The 17,411-nt window shown below is 33.6% G+C and overlaps 1 long non-coding RNA gene across 1 annotated transcript; it reads left to right on the top strand.

Annotated features, from left to right (window-relative positions):
* The first annotated feature begins 2,245 nt into the window (after positions 1–2,245).
* On the top strand, positions 2,246–3,376 carry LOC147491821 (uncharacterized). The gene is made up of 3 exons (XR_015197855.1): positions 2,246–2,532; positions 2,804–2,871; positions 3,135–3,376. It is a non-coding gene; the product is annotated as an uncharacterized LOC147491821 (long non-coding RNA).
* The last annotated feature ends 14,035 nt before the right edge of the window (positions 3,377–17,411 follow it).

The raw sequence follows: 17,411 nt of genomic DNA, 5'->3' as shown, positions 1-17,411 counted from the left end.
GTATCCAAAAGTTACATTCAGAATTCAAAGACAAACTGACATTACATAAAAGATCAAAGATTTACGTCCTTAATTCAAACAAAATTAGTATCCCAAAGTGATCACAACACATCATTTCATGATATTCTTTCTTTGAAATGTTTTATTAGTTTCCACCACATAGATATCAGATGTTTTATGTATCATATTTCTTTCTTTTAAGTTGTACATCGAATTAGAGTCTATTTGCCTATTTCTCCCCATTTAACTCAGTCTCTCCAATGTCCTTCAACAAAAACTATAAAAAATTTGTCCAAAAAGAGTTTTTTTCGTCTTGGCGATCTGAACATCTCTAATTCTTCATTTGAACTCTTGAAAAAGTGTTAGCATAGGCAAAACAGTATAACAAAACACCTTGGTAGAGCTAGTAGGTTTTACCTCCTGTTGTAATAAAAGGGAAAATAATAAATAAGTCTGTTAAACTGATATTTCAAAATTTACTTTCACATATATGAACATACAAATTTACACGACAAATTCAGCTATGCAAGTAAACATACGAAAATATAAATTTACATAGTTATTATTGTAACTAAAACAGTACTGATGAAAGCAAGCATACATATGTAAATTTACATTCACATAGAAATATGAATTTACATTCAAATTTGCACAGGCTATGTAAATATGATACAAATTCAAATCTTCATATCAACTACAGAGTATGAACTTCATATCAACTACAGAGTGTCAACTAATATCAATTTCTGACAAATTAAAATATGCTTAAATACGAATTTACATACAAAACTATATATGTAATTTACAAATTCATACATATATAAATTAGGCATTTGCATATATAAAAATATAAATTCTCATAAAAAAATTGTATTTACAAACAATTTTTTTTTAAAAAAAATATATGATTCTCACCTTAGATTTCGTTTACTTACAAACAAAATTAAAAAAAAAAAAGATTTTTACCTTCGATTTCGTCTTTTTATCGGTAGTTGCTTTCCTTTTTGTTTGTGACATGGAAATTTTCAATTTTTTTGTTTTGTTGGGTGTTTCTCTCTTATTTTTCGGTTGTTTTGTCATCTTAATTTGGTTTTGCAGGATATCTAGGGTTTACAAGAATAGAGAATGCGGTGAGAAGAAAGAGAGAAGATAAATTTGAGATCTAGGGTTTTATGTGTGGGGGGTATTTTAGTCAATTTGGGTATTTTAGAAAAATAGGGGGTTTTTATGGGTTAGTACGTAATGAGGGGGTTTTTATGCTGGTTATGTATCAACCAGGGAGATTAAACCCAAAATCTGAAAAAGTAACTTTCAGCAACACTTTTTTTTTAACCTCTCACGGACCGGGTAGATGAAAGGTAGTATACCTTGACGCGAAATAAAAAACGGCTCGGGTAAATAAAATGTCAAGTATACCCCTGACCCAGTGTATATAGTATGAACAATCATTGTTCATATACAAAACATACGAGCTCATTGTCATACCTATTGAAGTATGAACACTCATTGTTCATACCTATTGTAAAATATGAACAATGATTGTTCATACCTACTAGAGTATGAACAATGCGTGTTCATATCTATTGGAGCTATGAACACTCATTGTTCATACGTCTAAGCAGGTATGAACCATAAATGTTTATAGCCCCAATTATGAACATGAGCTATGAACAATCGTACTCCCCATTGGAATAGCTATAAACACTCATTGTTCATATGTTTAAGCAGGTATGAACAATAATTGTTCATATCCCCAAATGTGAACATCAGTTATGAAGAATGATATAAATAATATGAACATGAGTTATCTATTATAATAAAACAAAATGGATAGACAAAGAGTGGTGGTGATTTCGTGGAGATTTGAGTTAGATTGGGACATTGGGTACACATGCATGGCTTAGATTGTTTTGAAACCCATTTTATACTAATTCTTAATAATATTTATTAAGTGCTTTTAAGGGTTATATTAAAATCTTTTAATTAATTACCAACTTTTTTAGAAATTAAAAACTTTTGAAGTCTCTTCTTAAATGATATTTTAAATATTTGGTCATTTCCTTATGTAATCCATCAAAAGAGTAACGTATCAGGGTAAAAAAAAAATGACGTGCAAAATGGGATAGGAAGGTTTCAGTTTTATAATGAAGTCAATTAAATTTGGTAATTAAGGTGTTTCCGAAAGAAAGCTAGCTAAAGAGATCCGCTGCAGTTGTGAGCTTTAGTTAATAATCCAAAACTGTTTAAGACTTTTCAAGAGTATGACGACTAACGTTACTAGACTCTCTCTCTCTCTCCCAATAGTGTAATTGCCATTTAGTGTTTTCATCTTCCGTTTTTTCATCTTCAAATAATCACAAATTTTCAATAACATCTACTGATCTTCATTTCCATCATTTGACTCCTCCAATCATATTCAATTTTCATTTAACAACATGGGATTCCTCTCCACCTTCCTCTGGCTTTTGTGCTATTCCCATCTCTATAAAATGTATCTCTTTTTGCTTCTTGGATAAAAGGATCAACAAGCAGGTTTCTCGCTACTCTCTCATCAATTTTATTTCATTTTTTAAGATGTTTGAGATTCATCATCTCTTAAAGTTAAATCATCGTCTAAATGCCAGTTAGTGCACAGTGAAATACTTTTATGTTCAACTTTCGTGTTTGACATCCGTCATAGTTTGATCCTTACATTGGATTGTTAGTAGTTTGATCCTCTATGCTCAATTCAGTTTTTTCTGATTAACAGTTTACTGTTTTTAAAATCTTCCATATCATCCCTTCTGAATTCTACGTGTTGCAGAAAATGTAAGTTTTTGCTGATTAAAGTCTCAAGAAGGATTCTTTGGGAGAAAATCCTTATCAATCAAGGTTCGAGAGGTCTTTTTTTCCTCCTTGTTAATTTAATAATTAAGACAAGTAGGCAACATGTAGTTGAACTTAGCGACTCCACACATTTGTTGTCTCCTTGGGTAATTGTGTTAGCGAACTCAACATTAATGAAACAGCTTTTTGCATTTTGTGCCTCTCACATGACTAATATATTATATATATATATATATATATATATATATATATATATATATATATATTTATATATATATATATATTTTTTTTTTTTCCCCCCCCCCCAGATTACCTCTGGCCAATCTTGGTATGGTGTTGCATTCCCTGCTTTTGTGATTTTGGTTGTCTGCCTTTAATTGGCTTCAAAAGTTTCTACATGCTAATCTGAACTAGCTGTCACATTCTTGGCTACGTTGTGAGAGACTTTCATCATAGATTTCAGAGGTGAACTTCTTGCTTCATTTGGTTTGCATTATACTTGCGAGTTAATCTGCTCATGATAAACCTTTTGTTCCTTATAAATCCCATCTTTTCTAACCTTTTGTTCCTTGCAAATCCCATCTTTTCTAACCTGTTGCTCTCGCAAAACTTTTAATTTCTACATGCTAATCTAAACTTGTTGTCACATTCTTGGCTATGTTGTGAGAGACTTTCATCATAGATTTTAGAGGTGAACTTCTTGCTTCATTTAGTTTGCATTATGCTCGCGAGTTAACCTGCTCATGATAAACCTTTTGTTTCTTATAAATCCCATCATTTCTAACTTGGTGCTCTCGCAAAACTTTTAATTTACAATCTCTCTATCCATCGCCAGCTCTTAAAATTTTCATTGGCTTATAATTGAGGTAGAGCTCATCTTTTTAAAACGCGGTAATTAAATTTGAGGATTGGGCAATATAATTTTAGGATTAATTTTGTTTTACTTGAATGTGTATAGGTTCAATTTACCGGGGATGTGAGGTTTTTGACTTGGTTGACTTAAACTCTATCTTTGTAACACATAAATGGGTCATTTTTCTTGATCGACAAAGAAGCAGAGAACAAATTGCGCAGTGGGGCATTCTTTTTGGGTCACCTAAGTAACCAATTTTAATTCTTTGCAAATATTAATGCCGCTTTTTAATTAATGCCACGACGTCACGTAGGTATCCAATTGCTTATTAGTTATTACAATGTAGAGTAACAGCCAATTGCTTAGAAGTGTAAAAGTAGTTATTTCATTATTTTTTTTTATTCCAGTTTAACATTTTGTTCTTGCATTCAGTCATATATTTCAAGTGTTGTTGTCATTTGGCTTAATTAGCTTGCTTGAGCGTTGCACTTCTTTGTTAGAGCTCCCTTTAAAGTGTCGGCCAAAGGTGTATGTATTATAAAGTTAAGGAATATGCATGTAGTGAAGACTAATAACCTAAGTTACATTGACACGGACACGTGTGTCCATTTCCGACATGGATCGATACAAGTGTCTGACATGGAAAAATATAAAAAAATAAGGTATATTACATACAATGTGTCCATGTGTGTCCGACACACATGAAAATGTATCCGACACAGATTATTTTTGAAATATGGTGTGTCCATGTAACATAGCTAATTACTATTGTTTATACGGGGAACAATTTAAACATTGATAAATTTTGCCAGTATTTAACTCTGAAGATAGAATGATTTGTTTGATTTTTCAAATGGCCATATTGCAGGTATTAGCTAGCAAATAAGCATTTGCAAATTAATTTTATGTATGCTCATTTGCAAATTAATTTTATGTAGGTTTATGTAGATTTTCAGCATTTCAAACCATCAACTATTTTTTATAAATTTGGAGTTAGTGTTTATCCATCCCATTCCTTTATACATTGAATCCTTTTAGAAATAGTTTTCATTTAGAAATGAAGTCTTTTGTACTAACCTTCGTGAATTTTTGTTTAAATTCTATACGATCTTCTTCTGTTGAATTCAAAAGTAGTTGCTTATTGATATGGAATCTATGTAGTAATGCCTTTATTAGCAGGTTGCCTTCTACGGTGAATCACCCAATTCGTTCTGCCTTTCCAATATCATTGGTTGCTGCTCTCTCGACTTGAATTGCCTTCAATCCAATCATTCAGGTACATCATGTTTTAAGCTCTCTGATGCGCTATTACGAATTCTTATTCCAATCGTATTGAGAATATACCCAAGATTAAGTGTATAGTAGATTAAAGACAAGCTAACTATAAGGACACCATGACGACAATTTACGATGTGACTAAGGAACATATCTTACTACTATAGAGAATGTGCCCAAGATTAAATGTATGGTAGATTAAATCTAATTAGAAGTCGGCAAGATGCAGTCACTAAGGAACAAATCTTACTATAGAGAATTTACCCAATATACTTTGTTGCTTTGTAAAGAGGCATTGTGTTTCTTTTTCACATATATAGAAAAAAGTTATGAAAAGCAAATAGTTTTTACTTCTAACGCACATAACAAGCATTTGCTTATGGATTCAACAACCAGTTTTTGTTTTCCAAGAAAAGGGTCATTTCCCATGGGTCTTTAAGTTGGAAGCCTTACCTGTGTTTGATGCCTATTTTTAAACTGGAAAAAACATGTGCTATACCCATATAACATGTATACTGACTCTTTTAATAAGTAATTATTGTTTCAGTTTTTCGTAGGAAGAAAATGATTGCTCGACTTTAAGAAGCACATTTTTTAGTATGTAATTTCAAACTCCAATGATCTGTTATGGCTGCTATAGTTTAGCCTTATACTTCTAACAATGTCAATTTACTAATCTACATAATTATTTTCCAGTGTGTTGTTATTGAAGATGCACTTTTGGAGTTCTAGCCGCCAAAGCTACACGGATGAGGTAAGTGTGTTTTGACTTTTGGTATTGGTGTTTGTTCTTGTTTTTAGGTGTTAAAATAATGGTGTGGGTGGCATACCCATTCTATAAAGATTTTACCCAAAATGCAAGTTATGTCATACTATATGCCTATGTGTTCCCAATTTATTCTCAAGAAAGTGTCTTCTCCAAATTACAGGAATGTGTTGCAGCTACTATCTTGTTGAAAACCTTTTGTTAGTGCTTCCCTATTATCGATCCACACATTTGCTTTTAACACTCTACTTTGTGATGTGGATGCTTTTTGGGTAGAGTGTGAGGCCATGGTGCTAATAATTTAGCAGACCATGACTTCTCATGCGAGAATGCATTCCCTAACTTCCTCACACACAAAGTTTATGTCCTATTATTGTTTTTTGTTTTCATTTGTGTATTTCTTTTTTTGTTGCTGTCTGGTTGTATCCTAATTCTCAACTAGATTATGGACATCCACAGTTAGGGATGTAATTTTAGTTTGCGAAATAATACTTTGCAAGTGTTAATTGAAGGCAATGAGACCCCTCAACTTTCGATGTACATGGAAACAATTGTCTTTATACCAGGTGCATACCCTTTCATTTTGATTATCACAATTCTTTTTAAAAAGCACTGCTATTGTTTAATTATTATTACTTTTGTCAGGATTCCCTACAATAATCCAATGCACGAAAAAAGTGAGTTCCTTCGTCTGCAAGAACAACACAATCAATTACATCCCACACGGATGAATGATTGCATAGACAATGGTTAGAACAAGTGGTGGAGGAGAGTATTGGTAGACTCAGAATACATGGCAACAGTAACAACCAATGATACTCCTACACTACTATACCACTTCAAGCAAAGATGGACTAAATACAAGTTGCACGACTAGCAGCTAAACAAGACATTCAATTAGATTACCTGAAAAAAAAATGTGATCAAGTTTGTAAGGAAAGTTTAAGAAGTTCACTGTTTTATACTTTTTTGGTTCTGCGACTAATTTGTTATTAAAAAAATTAAACTCCACTTGTAAGATTTTATCCCATTCAAGAAATAAGTTGATATGTATTGTGAAAAGTGCATTCCAATGCAATTGTACTGTGGTGATTTTTGATACTGTAACAAAGCAATTTGGGCTCCCATCGCCCCATACTACAGCTATCGAGTAATTCGATTTATGGGTTGTTGGTGTCAGGACAAACAATTCGTGAGTATATTAATTTACTTAGATTCATGGATTGTTAGTTGCATTTGCTTACATTCGTCTCATTGTGTGTAAAAACATTGCCACACTGAGGAATCATAACCAACTGTGCAGCGAACCTAAATTTTCTCGGAAGAACAGGATGTTTGTGAGAAGATTTGCAATGAAGTGCGGGACCACATATAAGTCATGTTGAGATTTTCCGCAACTAAGAAATGGGTCTGTATTGCAGCTAGACCATTTAACAAAAAATGTTGAATATAGGGTAACGTTAGCACCAATCCAACTTCAAGCGATTAGGCAAGCCTGACAAAAATGTCGTCAGAAGATATCAAACAGGAACATCACCTTGCTAAGAAGGGGAACATCACCTTGCTAAGAAGGCTACAGGAAAATAGTGGGTATGCATTTCTCTGGAATTAAATTCAGAATAAATATAAAATAGAATCAATTGCCTAAGGTTTGATTCCTAAAGCGTCTGAGGGACCCTATAGCCCCCTATAGAGGCTACTATGCACTTTGACGCCCACTTCGTGATGATATGCTCGCAAGACCTTTTCCCTTTTTTCAGCTAATGTTTAGATTTATTTCGTTTTTGAAGTCTAATTTGTTATGGTGGACATTGGAAATGTTGCTTTTACATTCTCCCTTTGATTTGGAGGATTGGTATGTGCGGAAGTTTCCAACAAATATTTAGGATTTTGGAAGCCCATATTTGACGTGTTCCTCGCTCCCTGAGTGTTTTTCCTATTATTATTACTATTACAGCAACGATATAGTTGTGTGCAGTTACAGTGATCTTCCTTTTCCGGGACAGTACTATATATTCCAAAATATGCGGGAACATACAATGGGCGTTCAAACATATATCCCATAATTGGAAAGACTTAACTCAATCCCATGAGATCCGCCAACAAACTAACCATCATTCTAACTCGACCAATTAAAAAAAAAAAACTCTTAAAAAAAACAGTTCCAAACCAATACATTTCTATTGAGCTTCAACCATAATGCAAGCAACATATTAGGAAGGTCACTTAAATACCAAGGTTCCTTTTGTAGCATTACAAATCTCTCTAAAACAACGTTATATTGGGCAGTATACAATGCTCAATTATCTTATGTTGTATATTAACTCATTCCTTTATCTCCTGTGTCATTCTTCACTTGCTTTTCCAGTGTGTGTCAATAAAAAAAATCTAAGCTCTTTGTCTCTCTTATGCTGAAGCATTTTAACATGCGAACTGGTTCATATGGACTGACAATCTATATGAGGTATGGGCAGAACTTGATATCTCCAAAATAAAAAAGAATGAAATATTTTTGGGAAAACTTTCGCAAGACAAAAAGATGTAGGAACAGGATGCTACAAAAAAAAAAGAAAGTAACTAGTTTTTTACAATAAGACTACGAGGATACGAAAAAATATTGTGTGATCGAAAAATAGAATATGCCTTTGATAAACTACTTGAAGAATATGAAGTTATATTCAAGAAAATTATCATAAACTCATTGAAGAAAATAAACTTCTAAAAGAACATCTTACTACTGAGAAGACAAAGAATGTTGAAAGTGATAGTGAATATCATAGCCAATACCTTCTTTTGGACATTGGATCACAATATTTACATGCCTTTAAAACATAATAAAAATCTCCGTTCAATATAATAAGTACGTCATAACCAACCGTGCCGTAGTCAATATATATTTTTAATAAAATTTTATGTACTAAAAACAGTTAGAAAATATATAGCATTAAACGAATACAATATTTTCATTTCAAAATTAGATGTAACAACATTATCTTCGATTACATTCGATTTCTCCTATACTATAAAGATTAACTAATCATTTATACAATATTATTCACAGCCAACTCCTTCTACTCAAAAGTTTGTTATTTCTTTATACCAAATTTTCTTAGTTAAATAATGCATTCTTTCCTCTAATTAGCATATAATGCTCTGTTTCAACAATGGGTAATCTTTGCAAAGTACCCGGTGAATCAAACAATAAAGTACTTACTTCAAATGAAGCTAAATTTCAAGATTATAAGCACAAAACAACCCTCGGCAGGGATCATCAGGCCATCAAGCAGCCTTAACAATGTACCACTATATTTACAAAGCACACCTAAAGATGACTGTCAAGATTGGAATAAACAATTAAGAAAATGACTCAACTAACATAACCAGAATGTCTATGTGGTTTTCCTAACAATATAATTCACAAAACTCATGGAGAGCATCGATTAATGCTATTTGAATTTCATAATATTAGTACGAGTTTAATAAAGATTTTTGGGTAAATTATGACTTCATGTAAAACACTAATTATTGACATTACTCATTACTCATTACTTCACAAATGCTTTCTATTAGTGAGAATATAATTAACATAATTGCCATCAACATGTAGCAGCACGGTAAATGAAAATATGTACAAATTCCTGCATAGGACAACCATTAAAAATAGTTAGATGTATAACACACAGATAACAACACAAGCGCCTCATCACCAACCGTGCCATTGCACGGGTTATACCTAGTCTATTATAATAAAACAAAATGGCAAGAAAAAGAGTGATGGGGATTTCATGGAGATCTGAGTTAGATGTGTGTGGGGATTTGTATTGAGAAGGTTTTTAAATACAAATTCAATGCATACATTGGATGCCTAATATAATCAATATTTCAATTAATTAAAAAGAATTTGTGTTCAATGCATACATTGGTTATACATTGGATGCCTAAGTAATTAATATTTTAATTAATAAAAATTTAGTAGGCTAAAAATCGAAAAATTGTAAGTAAGTATTGGGACTACAAAAAAAATTTGTGTTCATTGCATATATACATTGGACGCTTTTGTGGTCTAATTAATTTGTTTTATGTCCATGCAAATCCAGAGATCACAAAATAGCTCATAAATAGCATTTAATATATATAAAATTAAAACAAAGTAAAACGGAGAGGGCTTTTTTTTTGTAAGTCACGTCAATTAAGAGCCCACTAAACCATTTGATTTTCAACGCCTATCAGAAAAGAAGAAATCACTGCACATTACGCTTGCTTCAAAAGTTTACATTTACTTCTCGACCGTTTCAATTTGTTTCACTACTACAAAAAAACTCATATACCACTGTTATTTACAATTGTAAAAAGCCTTTAGCCACTGTTTTCATACCGTGGTAACAACCACCGTGACAAATACTTCTAGCAAAACCGTGGGGAAAAGTACCTCTTATATACCACGGTTTTGACTAAAACCATGATATTAGGATTTCTAAACCGTGGTTAATTGTATGAACAGTATGCTCTATTTGATGTGAACCATGGGGAATAGTGATTCTAAATACGACGGTTGGATAAACACCGTGGGGTATATAAACTACTTATACCTCAATTCTTACCAAACCGTGGTTTATAATCATTTAAAAAAAAAATAAAAGCCCCTAATTATTTGATTTTAATCAAATTCATTCAACCTGTAACCTGCCCATTTTCACCATATATATCCACACTGGATTTAAAAACACATTGCTCAAATAAACAATTCATAATGTAACACGAACAAAAGAAATAAATTTAAACATCCAACACGAAGACATTGAATTGCTAAAAGAGGTTTGAACTTTTTCGAGTCATCAATAATGAAATAAACATCCAAATTTACTTGTTCTATCAAAATAATAATGACCTAACTTGTAAATAAACAGAATATAAATAATAATAAGAGAACACATTAAAAACACCAATATCTAACTTTCATAAATAAAATATCATTGTGCACAAAAAACACCACAAAATATATTGTTTTTTGCCTTCCTCACATTCATTTAGCAAACATTCCCTTTCTAAAATCTCACATTCATTCAACAAACATTCCATTTCTAAAATTTTCTTGAAAATCATGATCATCTTTACTCCAGCTTCTCGGCAAGTCTGAAAGTATTCTGCATGCAATGTGAGGGCGCAAGTTTTGTATTTCCTCTTCATTTAACATTTGAGTGAAATCCATATGACCTTGTTCATACAATATTTCCATCATTTTGTAAACATGAACACCACAATCAACGCTGCAATTTAGAGAATACACAATCAACACTAACGTATTGGAGTATAAACAAATATTGTTCATAGTTCCTATGGGTATGAACTATGATTGTTCATAGCTATCTGATGCATGAAAAGTCATTGTTCATACATATTGGGGTATGAACAATCATAGTTTAGACATTTAACACAGGAGTACCTATTGGGGTATGAAAATAATTACCTATTTCTTTGCGCGGACATTTTTGAGAAATCATTCTTCCTTTATTACTGAGAAGCTGCATTTTCAATTCCTACTTTCGAACAAGATTGTTTATTGACTCAACTAATCCCTTCTTCTGCAAAATTACAAGAAGTTATTTATTTATGTTTCAACATAAATTTTTTTTATGTAATTTAAGTGTTTAGTGTCGAACTCACAAGTTCTTTTGCTATTGGCAACGGTTTTTTTGTCTGGCTTAGGGAATTGAAGTGATACCATTTAGCTTGTTGTCCCTCCACCAACTCCAGCATAAGCAGAGTCCAATGTCTGTCGAAATGAATTAGAATCACTATGAATTTTGAAGAGAAGTCGATGCTCTTCAATATCGTTTCAAATCCTCTTTCTTCCATCATTCTCTGTGTCAACAATTATGTTAAATAATAAGAATGTGACAAGAATAATAGATGAAATAGTATTTTGTTGTAATAAAAAATTCACCTTAGTATTTGCAGAGATTAGACAAGTCTCTGCTTTTCCAGTCTGCTTCTGCTGAAGTTCTATCAACCAGCAGTCGATGACCTGCTGAATGGATATTTTTTTTTTAAAATTGGCATCACATGAAAAGCCCATGACTATATGAACAATGATTGTTCATAGTCCAATTGTGGGTATGAACAATGAGTGTTCATAGCTATTGGGGTATGAACAATCATTGTTCATAGTCCCATTGTGGGTATGAACAATGAGTGTTCATAGCTAAAGACTATAAACAATGATTGTTCATAGTCCAATTGTGGGTATGAGCAATGAGTGTTCATTGCTAAAGACTATGAACTATGAACAATGAGTGTTCATAGCTAAAGACTATGAACAATCATTGTTCATAGTCCAATTGTGGTATGAATAAAATTTACCTGGTGATCAATTTCTCTATCAAAGAAAAGATCTTCAACTAAAACACCTTGCACTTGTAAAATTCCATTAGACCAAGCGATAGCTCTTCAAAAACCATAAGAAAATAACCATTAGTCAACAAAGATATTTACTTAAAATATCATTTTTTGGTATCCTAAACTTACCCACTGTCCGCAATATTGAAGAAAGTGTCAATGACTTCTCGGTGGGTTTCTTCCAATCCCACATAGTATCGACACTTCTTCGGGTCAAGTAGAGAACGAATGTTAGTGTCATCAGCAAGAGTTTGCTTGCCAGTGTCACCTTTCTTTCTTTTTTTTCCTCCCATCACCACTGAAATTCTCGCCAATCATTTTAGTTTTTCTTTCTTTATTTTCCTTCACTCGCTTTACTAGTGAGCAAGGTTTCTCTGGTCCCTTAACATCCTTCTCCTCATCTTTATCTGGAGGTGACAAGGTTAGGCGTAGATCAAATGATGGACCTTCAAAGGGTTCTGCGACATACTGCCTCTGCTGAACTTCATCCGTGACTTCATTTGTGACTTCATCAGAATGCCCCTGCTGCACTTCAGTCGGGTGGACTGCATCCGTGACTTCATCAAGATTCCCCTGCTGCACTTCTTTAGGTGGGTGGACTTCATCCGTTACTTCATTAGGTTGCAATTCAACCTCATCAGACATATCCCTCTCTTGCTGCTCCTTTAACTTTTCAATTTCATCTCTGGAATACATAATTTTCTTTTCAAGCTCGATGATTCTCTCCTTCAGTTTTTTGTTCTCCAGTTTCAATGCATCAATGTCTTCTACAGTAGACTGGGCTGTTACTTCATTGTTTGTGACTAAATCACTATACATGTCACGAAGTAAAGTCTTTTCAGCCTCCGTTGCTGTTCAACATCAACAATAATCTGACTTGCAGCTATTTATGTTATTGGTGTCTTTCGGAACGCATCAAGCAAGGTCTTCAAATTCCACTTTGCACACCTCGGGAATTTGGTTCCATGGTTCTCTACCTTCTTGATGACTACAGAGTGCTCACAAAACCAAAACTGCAATGCACGTGACAAAAGCCACATTAGTTCACACACCAATAAACTAAAACATTTAACTAATCAATGTTCATACCCTAATAATAGATATGAACATTAAGTGTTCATACCCACAATATAGGTGTGAACATTGATTATTCATATCCATGTATGAACATTGATTGTTCATACCCTAAATAGGTGTGAACATTGATTATCCATACCCCCCAAAAGCTATGAACATTGGTTGTTCATACCCACTAATAGGCATCCATGTATGAACATTGGTTGTTCATACCCACCAATAACTATGAACATTGGTTTGTTGTTCATATCCACCAATAGGTATCCATGTATGAACATTGATTGTTCATACCCACTAATAGCTATGAACATTGATTGTTCATATCCACAAATTGTTATAAAAATAGACAAACAACCATAAATTAAGGATATTGAGTTAAAGAAATATACCAAAAACATTATAGTGCATCCATTCATCGTCTGTTTTTTTTGCTTCTTTGTATTCGATGGCAACATCAATTAACTCTTTGTGTATGGCAGTTGGCCAAGACAGATTTCTAAGTGTATCCAAGCTGTCAACAGCCTTGATCAATGGCCATGATGCTATGTAATTGGCATTGCTGAAGAAACATGTAACCAACATGGAAAGAGACATCAACCTTGCAAAATCTTCAGCTGCAGATTGCTTATCAGTGGTTACCAAAGTCCTCATTATGCCATCTTCAACATGAGACTTGGAATACCTGGTGTTGGTATCACCAAAGCACTTTTTAATGAAGATGGTTTTTTTATCATCTCCAACAGTCCTATTTAACTGCACCAAAGTCTCTGTGATGGGTAGCCCAAACATGAGACTAACCTCCTCTATAGTTAGTTTTACCATTCTTTTACCAATCTCAAATGCCTCCTCAGGTACTGATTTGAAATTGTCCAAGAGATAGAATATTTCTTTGTTTGGCTTGAATTTGTTTCCTTCAACAATCCCACTATTGTATAACGCACCAAACATAAACTAGAACGGTGTCTTCTTCATTTCATCGATATGTTTTTTTTTGGAATTCCCACTTCTTTGAGTTTTTGTACCAAACTTATCATGTGTGAGAAGGTACTCTGTAGCTGCACAGGTGCTACTGTGCTACCTTTAACATTCTCTTTCTCATCTTCCTCATCTTCCACCACCTTCCCTTTCCTAGTATTCTTGACCACAACCTTCCCTTTACTAGTTTTCTCTTCCACCAGCTTCCCTTTCCTAGTATTCTTTGTCTTAAGTTTTTTAGATTGGTCGGCAGCGTTGCTCGACTCCGGTTTCCTTTTTTTGGATGCAGATCTCAAACATAATTTTTTGTTTGGTGTGTCAGATCTCAAACATAACCTTCTACTCACACTTCTACTCACAGGGGACTTATCGACTTTCTTCTTATTCTCCTTATTGTTTTTCTTCCTTCCTCGGATTAAGTCCTGCAAATAATTGAAGGTCAGACATGCAAATTATAAACATAGTTTTGTTATAGTAAAGGTATGAAATCAATGTTCATATCCAGGGACTATGAACAATAATTGTTCATAGTGAACAACCAATGTTCATACCTACAGAATTATGAACAATTAATGTTCATACCAAGTAGACTGTGAACAATTATTGTTCATACCCAGTGGACTATGAACAATTAATGTTCAGACCCAGTGGACTATGAACAGTTATTGTTCATACAAAGTTATGAGTAATCACTAATGTAAATGTACCTTTAATGGAACCTCTAAATCATCTTCTCCTTTATCTTGTTGTTGTTGTGCTTCTTGATTTCCAGTATTCAAATCCTACCACACAAAACAAAGTTATGAAAAGTCAGTATTCATACATATTTACTATCATGCTATACTACATGCAACAACAAATGTTCATAGTCTAATATGAGTATGAACAATGAATGTTCATGCCTATTTTCTATTCTACGCGGTCCTAACATATTCAAATCCTAACATGCAAAACAGACGTATGAACACTCATTGTTCATACCACTTTCTTGCAAAAAATAAAATCAAGAATTTTTTTTAAAAAAAAACCTTTAAATCTTCTTCTTCTTCTGCATCTTCTTCCCCTTGTTCTTGTTCTTGTTCTTGTTCTTCTCCTTCTTCTTCTTCATCTTCTTCTGCATTTCCATCATCATCATCCGTATCTATTTTCTCGTCATCTTCACTTTCAACAACTCATTCTTTTGTTCTATCCTCCTCCTCATCTCCTCCACCTTGTTTTTTAACAATATCATTTACAATACTTTGTACGACATTTGATATTTCTTGTTTGTGTTCTCCACAATAAATGTCGTTCTCATACCTAGGATTCTTGTAATTTTCAGTATTGCACAAATTTTCATCCATTTGATATATTTTGATTTTGATTTTGATTTTGGAGAAAATTTTGGTTTAAAAAGGAACCTAGGGTTTTACTGTTTTTGTGTTAGTTTTGTTTTTGCTTGCGCTGTTTTTGAAATGTGTGCAAAATGAGAAGTTGGAACCGTATTTGAAGTGGACACGAAACCGTTTATTTAGGACATGACACGTAATACCCTAAATTTGGTGGGTATGAACATCCATTGTTCATACACGAAATAGGTATGAACACTTATTGTTCATACCCAAACAATCCCACTGTGTTTCTCACTGTTTCATTCCCAAACAATAAATTGTTCATACCTATAATATAGGTATGAACATTGATTGTTCATTCCTACCATGTATGAAAAATCAAAGCTCATTGTTCATAAATAGTATTCATACCCTAAATAAAGAGCATTGATTATTCATACCCTAAATAGGTATGAACATTGATTGTTCATACCTATCCATCTATGAACATTGATTGTTCATATCTTAAATAGGTATGAACATTGGTTGTTCATACCTATCCATGTATGAACTCTGTAATAACTCTGCAAAACACAATAAAAATTAAATAAATGAATGAAATCATAAGAGACTTCAAAAATGGATTCCAAAACTGTATTAATATTTATCATTCAATCAAAAAATATTTCATACAAAAACATCAAACAGCCTCACTAGTGCTTCCCACATCAAAAAATTGCCAAGACCTTAATACCATATCACCACTACCACTAGGCAACTCATCCCTTGCTCTAGATTCCACATCACCAGTGTAAGAAGTTTCCAACGACAAGTCTTTCGGTCGTGCCGGTCGGTTTTATGGCATTTTCTGCATTTGTGGGCAGTATAACGCATAGCACCCGTGCTCTCAATCCTCTTAACTCGTGGTCTACCCGGAACCCTCTTCACATCTGGTGGAAGAATTTTTACTTCATCATAAATATCCGAACATATCTCATTAAGGCTAATTGCAGTGATGCCATGAGAGTACGTGTTGCTGAACGAAGTGGCGAGCAATGCAACTTTGATGTATGAATACACTAAATCCCTTTTGTAATAAATACTCACAATTGCATGCCGACAAGGAAACCTGTCTAGGCCCCAATTGTTACAAGTGTAATATCTACTAAGCAAGTCAACCCGATACTCATGCTTCTCCGTAACAACTTGAAACACGTGCTCATCTGACCTTGCCTCAGTCACAGAATGAGCCTCCTCAATCCTCTCAGCCAATTTCACTTCCATTTTAGAATAAAGAATAGTTTTCCAATTCTTGCACTCCATCCTCCGGTCTGATGCCATTTTCATCATCTTCATGCGAATTTCATCTAACATGGATGTGATGGGCAGATAACACTCTTTGTCTATCCAGCTATTGAGACACTCCGCCAAAGAAGAGCACATCTCACCATACCGGGCGCCACATAAGTATGCATTAGCCCAATTATCATAAGGTGCCCTAGATAGAAAATTTGATATTGCATCTCCACCTATATTCAACAATTCAGCCATGTGCTCCTGAAACTCCTCATGCGTGGAAGCATAAGCATATTTCTTGAATAAGCCCACCAACACTTTCGAAACACCACATGTCTTTGACAAAACTGCTCTAAGGTTGTTCTCCATGTGCCACAAGCAGAAACTGTGATATGAACCAGGAAATACAAGAGGAATGTTCACAATCAAACCATGATGTCTATCACTAAAAAATGTATACCTTCTCTCATACCCAAAAGCCTTCTTAAACATATTGAGAAACCAAAACCAATTGGATTCATTTTCAATATCAACAACACCAACAACAAGAGGGAATAATCCTACAAAACCACAGAAAATAACCAAATATGAGATAACTGAAAAGTTATGAACAATACATGTTCATACCCAAAACAGA

This window comes from Coptis chinensis, chromosome 6 (assembly GCF_015680905.1).
Source record: "Coptis chinensis isolate HL-2020 chromosome 6, ASM1568090v1, whole genome shotgun sequence".
In the NCBI taxonomy this organism is placed as follows: domain Eukaryota; kingdom Viridiplantae; phylum Streptophyta; class Magnoliopsida; order Ranunculales; family Ranunculaceae; genus Coptis; species Coptis chinensis.
Note: the sequence above shows the minus strand (reverse complement) of the source record. Positions and strands in the feature narration are given on the sequence as shown.